Source organism: Muntiacus reevesi, chromosome 16 (assembly GCF_963930625.1).
Source record: "Muntiacus reevesi chromosome 16, mMunRee1.1, whole genome shotgun sequence".
Lineage (NCBI taxonomy): Eukaryota > Metazoa > Chordata > Mammalia > Artiodactyla > Cervidae > Muntiacus > Muntiacus reevesi.
This window is the reverse complement of record NC_089264.1, coordinates 7,819,701-7,830,124: the sequence shown is the minus strand read 5'-3', so window position 1 is coordinate 7,830,124 and position 10,424 is coordinate 7,819,701.

The following is a 10,424-nucleotide window of genomic DNA, read 5'->3' as shown; positions in this document are numbered from 1 at the left end:
CATATTGAGTGAAGCACTTAACGGCACTATCATTTAAGATTTGAAATAGCTCAAAATCCATTGCCTTCAGTAGTTTTGTCCATAGTGATGCTTCCTAAGGCCCACTTGACTTCACATTCCAGGATGTCTGGCTCTAGGTGAGTGATCACACCATTATGGTTATCTGCGTCATGAAGATCTTTTTTGGACCATTCTTCTGTGTATTCTTGTCACCTCTTCTTAATATTTTCTGCTTCTGTTAGGTCCATATCATTTTGGTCCTTTACTGATCCCATCTTTGCATGAAATGTTCCCTTGGTATCTCTAATTATCTTGAAAAAATCTCTAGTCTTTCCCATTCTACTGTTTTCCTCTATTTCTTTTCATTGATCTCTAAGGAAGGCTTTCTTATTTCTCCTTGCTGTTCTTTGGATCTCTGCATTCAAATGGGTATATCTGTCCTTTTCTCCTTTGCCTTTTGCTTCTCTTCTTTTCTCAGCTATTTGTAAGGCCTCCTCAGACAACCATTTTGCTTTCTTGCATTTCTTTTCTTGGGGATGGTCTTGATCCCTACCTCCTGTTCAATGTCATGAACCTCTGTCCATACTTCTTCAGGCACTCTGTTTATCATATCTAATCCCTTGAATCTATTTATCACTTCCACTGTATCATGGTAAGTGATTTGATTTAGGTCATACCTCAATGGTCTAGTGGTTTTCCCTACTATCTTCAATTTAAGTCTGAATTTGGCAATAAGGAGTTCAAAATCTGAGCCACAGTCAGCTCCTGGTCTTGTTTTTGCTGACTGTATAGAGCTTCTCCATCTTGGCTACAAAGAATATAATTGATCTGATTTTGGTGTTGATCATCTGGCGATGTCTATGTGTAGAGTCATCCCTTGTGTTGTTGGAAGAGGGTGTTTGCTCTGATGACTGCATTCTCTTGGGAAAACTCTGTTAACTGTGGTCCTGCTTCATTTTGTACTTCAAGGCCAAATTTTCCTGTTACTCCAGGTATCTCTTGACTTCCTACTTTTTCATTCCAGTCCCCTATAATGAAGAGGACATTTTTTGGGTGCTAGTTCTAGAAGGTCTTGTAAGTCTTCATAGAACTGTTCAACTTCAGCTTCTTCAGCATTATTGGTTGGGGCATAGACTTGGGTTACTGTGATATTGAATGGTTTGCCTTGGAAACAAACATAAATAATTCTGTCATTTTTGAGACTGCACCCACATGCTTTATTTTTGACTCCTTTGTTGACCATGATGGCTACTCCATTTCTTCTAAGTGATTCTTTCCCACAGTAGTAGATATAATGGTCATCTGAGTTAAATTCACCCATTCCAGTCCATTTTAATTTGCTGATTCCTAAAATGTCGATGTTCACTCTTGTCATCTCCTGTTTGACCACTTCCAATTTGCCTTGATTCATGGACCTACCATTCCAGGTTCCTATGCAATATTGCTCTTTACAGCATCGGCCTTTACTTCCATCATCAGTCACTTCCCCAACTGGGTGTTGTGTTTGCTCTGATTCTATCTCTATTCTTTCTGGAGTTATTTCTCCATTCTTTTCCAGTAGCATATTGGGCACCTACCAACCTGGGAAACTCATCTTTCAGTATCTGAACTTTTTGCCTTTACATACTGTTCATGGGGTCCTCAGGGCAAGAATACTGAAGTGGTTTGCCATTCCCTTCTCCAGTGAACCACGTTTTGTCAGAACTTTCCACCATGACCTGCCCATCTTGGGTGGCCCTAAACAGCATGGCTCATAGTTTCATTGAGTTACACAAGGCTGTGGTCCCTGTGATCAATTTGATTAGTTTTCTGTGATTGTGGTTTTTATTTGGGGTGGCTGACGGATGAGTCATTCATTGTTGTCTGTTTAATATGGTCTGATAGTTTTTCTTTCAAATGAAATATTTATTCCATTTTGCTTTAATATTATTACTGATAATATTTCTGCTTAAAGTTTTATTTTTAAAAATTTATTAGTAAAATCAAAACCTGGAAGCAACCTGAATGCCTATGAATGTATGAATGGATAGAAAAATTATTACATACACTGTTTTTGTTGTTCAATTGCTAAGATATGTCTCACTCTTTTGTGATCCCATTGAGCCTACCAGGCTTATCTGTACATCGGATTTCCCAGGCAAGAATACTGTAGTGGGTCACCATTTACTTTTCCAGGGGATTTTCCCAACCCAGGGATCAAACCCATGTCTCCTGCATTGCAGGCAGTTTCTTTACCACTGTCACCAGGTAAACCCATTATATTCACTACTCAATAATAAAGACATACTTCCAACAGCATGCATGAATCCAAAAATATTCACACTAAATGAAAGCAGTCAGACAAAAAAAAGAGTATAGGTTGAATACTTATATAAATTTCTAGAAAATGGTAATTAAATCTATAGTGACAGCTGCTGCTGCTGCTGCTGCTGCTGCTAAGTCGCTTCAGTCATGTCCGACTCTGTGTGACCCTATAGACGGCAGTCCATGAGGCTCTGCTGTTCCTGGGATTCTCCAGGCAAGAACACTGGAGTGGGTTGACATTTCCTTCTCCAATGCATGAAAGTGAAAAGTGAAGTCGCTCAGTCCTGTCTGCAGATCACTGTATATAAGGGAAGGGCTAGGATAAGAGGAATGGATTACATGAGCTAAGAGAAAAGTTTGGGGGATGCTGGTGTGTTCATTTTCTTTATTGTAGTACACACAGGTATAAACACATTTCAAAATATTTAATAGTATACACTTTCTATGCAGTTTGCATGCATGCTTGCCTGCTAAGTTGCTTCAGTTGTGTCTGACTGTTTGCACCCCTATAGACTGTAGCCACAAGGTTCTGCTGTCCATGGGATTCTCCAGGTAAGAATCCTGGAGTGGGTTGCCATGCCTTCCTCCAGGGGATCCTCCTGACCCAGGGATCAAACCCATATCTCTTAGGTATCCTGCATTGGCAAGTGGGTTCTTTACCAGTAGCACAAGCTTGGAAGCCACTATGCAGCTTATTGTATGGCAATTATAACTTAATGCAAATTTTTAACTGCTAAGTATCAGAATTACATTCTAGATTTTAATACAATGGGAGTATAATTTCAAGTAGCATAGTATTTCTATATGTTTGAAGTGAAAATATTTCTGAGTTTTATTTAGAATATACCTCTTTATCTCGACTAACTGGAAAGATTTTATGCTAAGAATTAATCATAAACTTAATATTCCTTCCCAATCAAGATTCAATCTATTTAAAGCAAACTTTTACAGGAAAACTTTCAAATTCTAAAAAAAGTGTCTATAATTGCAATTTTGGGGCAGAAAATCATTCATGTTGAAAATTATCATAATTGTAACCATGTTGTCCAGGTGTATTTTCATTCTGAGGGAGAAAATAATGATCAGCTTGTGAAAGACATTCATTCCCATCACTTGGTCCACATTTGGAAGAGCTGTCCTACAAGAGGAATAAAAAAATGTCCTATCAACAGCCAACTATCATTCCCATCCTCACCTGACACAAAAAGCTGTATCATTTATTTTAGAAAGACACAGTTGCTTGATAATATCTGTTATAGCCTCATCAGGTAGTTATTATTTGCTTATAGTAGTACTGAGGGGAAAGTCATAGCACCCTGTCAATTATTACACATAAAATACCAAAACAGAGAGGGGTCAGCTGTCACTACTTATGCCCTCCAAAATGTGAAATGAGTATATGGAATGCCATTTGTTTTGCTCTTCTGAATCATCACCTCCATTCTTAGAAACATCCTCTGTACGGAGAAGGCAATGCACCCCACTCCAGTACTCTTGCCTGAGAAATCCATGGATGGAGGAGCCTGGAAGGCTACAGTCCATAGGGTCGGGAAGAGTCGGACATGACTGAACGACTTCACTTTCACTTTTCACTTTTATGCATTGTAGAAGGAAATGGCAACCCACTCCAGTGTTCTTGCCTGGAGAATCCCAGGGACAGGGGAGCCTGGTGGGCTGCTGTCTATGGGGTCGCACAGAGTCGGACACAACTGAAGCAACTTAGCAGCAGCAGCAGCAATGTGGGTAGAGGTCAAGAAACGGAATGACAATGCAGATGATAATAGTGTTCTTACTATTTCTAAGATCCAGCACATTATTTTGACTTTTAAGGTAGCAGTTATCACTTGTTTAGTTGCTAAGTCATGTCCAACTCTTTGTGATCCCGTGGACTGTAGTCTGCCAGGCTCCTCTGTCCATGGAATTATCCAGGCAAGAATACTGGAGTGCATTGCTTTTTCCTTCTCCAGGGTATCTTCCCCACCCAGGGGTTGAACCTGTGTCTCCTACAATGGCAGGCAGATTTTTAACACTAAGCCACCTAGGAAGCCCAGTTATGACTTAACATTTCAGTGATCATTTTTCTATGAGCAGTCTCATAAAGATGTCTCTCTGTGGATTAGTTTATAAATAATACTTTCTAACTCAGTGTCATTGGAAAGAAAAAAAACTCAATAAACTTTTAATCAATTTTTTAAACTATTAAATCATTGATATCATTTTTCCTTTCCCTTGTATTATATGCATTTCTATTCCCAGGAATATATGTAGACAGCTGGTTGAAGAAAAATCAAGGTCCTAAAATTTCGGTTTTTTTAATCTAAAAACATTACCAATTGAATTATAGTGAGTCTGGGGCCAAACACAGTACAGTAACATTAGAGTCATTGAGCTAAGCCAAACAGTACTTTTCTCAAAATGTTTAAACATGTTGGGACCATTCTTCACTAACACTAATAATAATTGCAGTTACCTATATAGAACTGACTAGATTGAAATTAGAGTACTATTGAGTTCAGGAAGAGATGGCAAGAATACATAGAAGAACTGTACAAAAAAGATCTTCACGACCCAGATAATCACAATGGTGTGATCACTCACCTAGAGCCAGACATCCTGGAATGTAAAGTCATTACATTAGGTCTTATGAAGCATCACTACAAACAAAGCTAGTGGAGGTGATGGAATTACAGTTTAGCTATTTCAAATCCTAAAAATGATGCTGAGAAAGTGCTGCACTCAATATGCCAGCAAATTTGGAAAACTCAGCAGTGGCCATAGTACTGGAAAATGTCAGCTTTCATTCTAATCCCAAAGAAAGGCAATGCCAAAGAATGCTCAAACTACCGCACAACTGCACTCATCTCATATGCTAGTAAAGTAATGCTCAAAATTCTCCAAGCCAGGCTTCAGCAATATGTGAACAATGAACTTCCAGATGTTCAAGCTGGTTTTGGAAAAGTCAGAGGAACCAGAGATCAAATTGCCAACATCTGTTGGATCATCGAAAAAGCAAGAGAGTTCCAAAAAAAATATCTAGTTCTGCTATATTGACTATGCCAAAGACTTTGACTATGTAGATCACCACAAACTGTGAAAAATTCTGAAAGAGATGGGAATACCAGACTACCTCACCTGCCTCTTGAGAAATCTGTATGCAGGTAAGGAAGCAAAAGTTAGAACTGGACATGGAACAACAGACTGGTTCCAAATAGGAAAGGAGTATGTCAAGGCTGTATATTGTCACCCTGCTTATTTAACTTATATGCAGAGTACATCATGAGAAATGCTGGGCTGGAGGAAGCAAAAGCTGGAATCAAGTTTGCCCGGAGAAATATCAATAACCCTAGATATGCAGATGATACCAGCCTTATGGCAGAAAGTGAAGAGGAACTAAAAAGCCTCTCGATGAAAGTGAAACAGGAAAGTGAAAAAGATGGCTTAAAGCTCAACATTCAGAAAACTAAGATCCGATCCCATCACTTCATGGCAAATAGATCGGGAAACAGTGGAAACAGTGGCAGACTCTCTTCTTTTGGGCTCCAAAATCACTGCAGATGGTGACTGAAGCCATGAAATTAAAAGATGCTTGCTTCTTGGAAGAAAAATTATGACCAACATAGCATATTAAAAATAAGAGACATTACTTTGCCCAGAAAGGTCCATCTAGTCAAGGCTATGGTTTTCCAGTAATCATGTATGGTTGTGAGAGTTGGACTATAAAGAAAGCTGAGCACCAAAGAATTGATGCATTTGAACTGTGGTGTTGGAGAAGACTCTTGAGAGTCCCTTGGACTGCAAGGAGATCCAACCAGTTCATTGTAAAGGAAATCAGTCCTTAATATTCATTGGAAGGACTGATGCTGAAGCTGCAACTTTTTCCACCTGTTGTGAAGAACTGACTCATTTGAAAAGACCCTGATTCTGGGAAAGATTGAGGACAGGAGGAGAAGGGGATGACAGAGGATGAGATGGTTGGATGGCATCACTGACTCAACGTACATGAGTTTGAGTAAACTCCAGGAGTTGGTGATGGACAGGAAGGCCTGGCAAGCTGCAGTCCATGGGGTTGTAAATAGTCAGACACAACTGAGCGACTGAACTGAACTGACAGCCAGCATGTGGTTTCAGTACGATATCTTTACACTATTTGAGAGAAATCCCATGCAATACGAGATCATCTGTACAGGCTCAGAGAACAAGAAACTTTGGGTATCTTGTGGAGTTAGGCAACAAAACCCACTACAGATCTTCCCTGTGTCCTAGACAGACCTATCATGGAATTCATGCATTCATGACAAGGTCTTACAAATGTCTACAAGTCATGAACTAGTCAGGGATGTTTCAAATAAAATCTAGGCACTGCTCTAGTTTGTTCAGAGTTCAGAAAGTCAGTGGGAAATAAAATAACCAAGGTAGATTTTGGGAAGGGGATGCTCCATGGGAGGCTGGAATAAGAGAATGAGGCAGGGCTCCCTGTGAAGCCTCCTGCCAATGAATAGAAAGATGAAACCTGACTGAACACTGGCCCTGATCCCAGCGGGAGCACTAATGGATGTACAGTGTGACACTGTAACCCTAACTATCCACCTTCAAAATGACTACATCCAGTCCTCGGGGAATCACTACCCCAGATGGATCTCCTGCGCTATGCCCTCAGAACAAAGGCAACTACACCCAAAAGCTGAGCCTACGTGGTGTCACTGCCAGCATCAGAGACAGACCAGTTCAGGGTGCAGGGGGGATTTTGAGCAATGCAAGTGATTAAGGGAAAAGGAAAATCAATTACCGTGTGAAGATTTAAATATTTGCACATATATACGAGTGCAACAGATTCCTGGGTGGAGAAGTGTAATTTCTGGGTGCAGTAAGCCACCGGTCTACCCCTGTCCCTCCTGTGTTCCCTCTCACAGCTCTGGAGGTCCTCTCCAGCAAGCAAGCGCTGTCCAACGCTGCCCCTGGAGGCCAAGAAACACAGTGTGGTACTTACATCAGGCGCTATTTATGTGTTATAAGGCATCTGTTGAGGAAGAAGAATAGAACATATTTAAGTTGAATTTTCTGATTATTAAAAATCTAGGCAATGGCATGTGGGTCTCCATTTTGTACTTGTGTGCGTGCTAAGCTGCCTTGGTCATGTCCAACTCTTTGCGACCCTGTGGACTATAGCCCGCCAGGCTCCTCTGTCCATGGGATTCTCCAGGCTAGAAAGTGGGGTGGGTTGCCATGTCCTCCTCCGTCAACGGTGCCCATGTCCTCGAGTGTCAGAGGCATTCACGGACAATTAGCGCAACAGCTCTGCAGTGGGGGCACCATGGGTATGGGAGGAACCCACACAACTCGGTGAAGCAATTCTCCTCCAATTAAAAGCAGTGGAGGGGATTTCCCTGCTGGCTTAGAAGGATGAAAGGAGCCAAGAGCCGGCAATAGAGAAAGCAGAAGAGCAACAAGGGCAAATGACTTCGATGCTGAGACCATACGGAAGTGCAGCAGCAACCCTACTGGTACGAGCCACTTCATCCACCAGTGACCATACAGGGAAAATGAACTTACCTAAACCCCAAAACCAGGGGAACCCCAAAACCCCAGAAACCTAATAGGAATCTGGGCAACATGTTAATGTGTGTGGGAACTATTTAAAATATCTCAGACGGGATCCTGTGGAAAGCTTAGAACTTCTGCCAGTTATATAGGTGAGCAGAGCTCAGATTAACAAGGTCTGAGATGCTGCTGAAAACTAGACACACGTGTTACTGGGAGGCAAAGGGGAGATAAACCAAAGCATTTGGTTATAACCATAACAAAGATGCATGTTTGTTATGTTTCATAAGAGGAAATCTAAACACTTCACATGAATGTTTTAGCTAGGATTCACTCTGTCCATGTGAATTAGGATGTTGAGGGGAAAAACACATGCACCACAGCTTTTTTTGTTGAAAAGGGTACACTGAAGTCAAAGCAGTTGTCCAAGAGTTCCTGGTCCTTTGTCATGGCAAACTAATATCTCTATTAGATTGTGCTATTTTATCCACATGATTAATTAACTGTACTTTAATTTTTATTAACATTTCATAGTTTATTTCTTCTGAAACCTACAATGTGGTGAATTGTATATGTGAAAGAATTCTGAAATCCTAAAGTGTCAAAAGTGTCATCATTGACAAAGAGTTTAATAACAAGATACTGTGATTTATGATTTCCTGGCTAATGAATTTAAGATCTGTTTAGTTTTTATTAGGGGCAATAAAAATACTAATAATTTATGAGATTGCAAAATACAGTCAGAAAAATGCAGCATCATTATTCTGATTCAATACTGCTCCAAATAAAATCAATGTAGCATCTACTATAAAAGAAGAGGTTCTAACTGACATTGCTATCATATTTTGTCAAGATTCATCACTATTAATTTGAAAAGATTATATATCTACACAGGGATTTTTTTAAAGACTATCATGTTTACTAGAAAATACTCTTATTTTTAAACACAGCATAATTATAGATAAATTAAGCTGAATAAAATGATTTATTAGGTGTTTTAGCAGAAAATACTCATGTTTCCAGTATTATCCAACTGTTCACTATCTTCAGATAGTCATCAATTTTCAACAACTCTTTTTGGTAACTGAATGAAACTATAAAATGGAAATCTGAAATCTTGTCACTGAATGACATAGCTTTGTTTTTTATAAACATCAGATCAGATGTAGATTTAATTCAAAGAAGAGATGGAAGTAGAAAAGGTTCTGAGTGCGTTGGTTTCACTAAGCATACAAATATTTCACTGAAGACCTAGTGGTGCATACACACTCTCCACATTAAATTTACATGACACAGTATAAAAGGTATCATTTTCCCAGTGCAAATATACTTGGTTGACCACTGGTGTTTTTAAATTTTGGCTTGCTTTTCCCATACCCACATACCAGCTACAAATCATGCCCATAAAAGAAGAGAAAATTTAAAACTTACAAACTTTCAGGTATAATTCTAATCTTTTCTAATCTTTGTGTTTGGCCTGAGGAAAAAATTAACAGATATGTGATGAGTAAAACTAAAAATAGCAAATCACACCTGAGAGCACTGGCTGAAACCGAATAAGCTGACTGCCAGCCTAATTGGTGACAGGACTTCTTCCCAAGGAAAACTTACCTTTTACGTTTTCTTTGAAGATAGAAGGCAGTACCTAGGATCAGCTCTTACAAGCCACAGGATTAGGCACAGGCTGAATGTCCCTAGGGTAGGAAACCACTTCTCAGCAGGCTATCAGTCCTGGGGAACCTATTCTCCACCAGCAGGTTCAAGATCGACTAGATCGTCAAACTCTATGTAGTCAGTCATGAGGGGCAGGCTTTACTGAGGCAGAGTTAGGAAGTATATATTGAAATTTAGGAAGGTAATAAAAATAAATTGCAAAATATCATAGGAACTGTTACAATTAAAGTTAATCTATTCATATCCAGGCATAATAAATTTCATACAATATGCCAATAATTAATATACCACCAAATGCAAACTCCATAAGATTGGAGATTTCTGTCTTTTTTGCTTACTACTTAGATGGAAAGGTAGAGGTCCTCTCAGAAATGCAGAAATAATCACATAAGTTGACCTCAATGACACTGTGAGTACATTTACATACAAATTTCAAGAATAATTCAGAAATACACATATACACCTCTTCAACAGCCAATTCTAATTACTGTGTATTCTGTATTTGCAAATTTGTCTACCTGCTAAAATTTATGTAGAACCCCTAAAGCAATACTTGAAGTACTTTCATAGACATGTATAGAGCTCCAAAAAATTTGGATCTGCTTAGTTCCAGCTGAGATCAACCAAGGTGACACTCTGCCATCTTTTTTCAGATCTCACATGTAAACAAGTAGCTTTTTCATTGCTTATCCAGAACCACATATTTTCAAGATTTTTTGATGATGTGATTTTGTTGATGAGTTTTCTGTTTAAAATGGCCCTACAGTATATTGCTTAAGCATTGTCTAGTGTTCATAAGTGCAAGAAAGCTATGATGTGCCTTACAGAGAAAATATATGTGTGGGATAAACCTCATTCAAGTATGAATTATAGTGTTCTTAAACATGAGTTCAATGTTAGTGAATCAA